Here is a 436-nt window from a genome sequence, read left to right on the forward strand (position 1 = left end):
ACATTTCGGCTACATCATCCTTCCGATGCATATGAGGCATGCATTGCACATTCACAATCCACCTATTCTGAATCAAGTGAGATTGAGACATGTTCTCGATTTTTGGAGAGTAACCAACCATATATGCGCAGACGCTACTATGAAGAGTTGGGAACTAGAACTGCAAAATCAGTGTCATCTATTGTGAAACCACGCAAATTGGAACTCAAACAACTGCCACCACATCTTCGATATGCATACCTGGGGGAATCTTCTACACTACCTGTTATTTCAAGCACTGTCAGTGAGGTAGAGGAAGAGAAACTACTTCGGGTGTTAAGGGAGAATAAAACAGCTATTGGGTGGTCGATTGCAGATATAAAGGGGATCAGCCCATCTATATGCATGCATAAGATACTCATGGAGGAAAAATTTAAACCAAGCATTGATGGGCAGC

The sequence above is a fragment of the Olea europaea genome, chromosome 13 (assembly GCF_002742605.1).
Source record: "Olea europaea var. sylvestris chromosome 13, O_europaea_v1, whole genome shotgun sequence".
Classification (NCBI taxonomy): Eukaryota; Viridiplantae; Streptophyta; class Magnoliopsida; order Lamiales; family Oleaceae; genus Olea; species Olea europaea.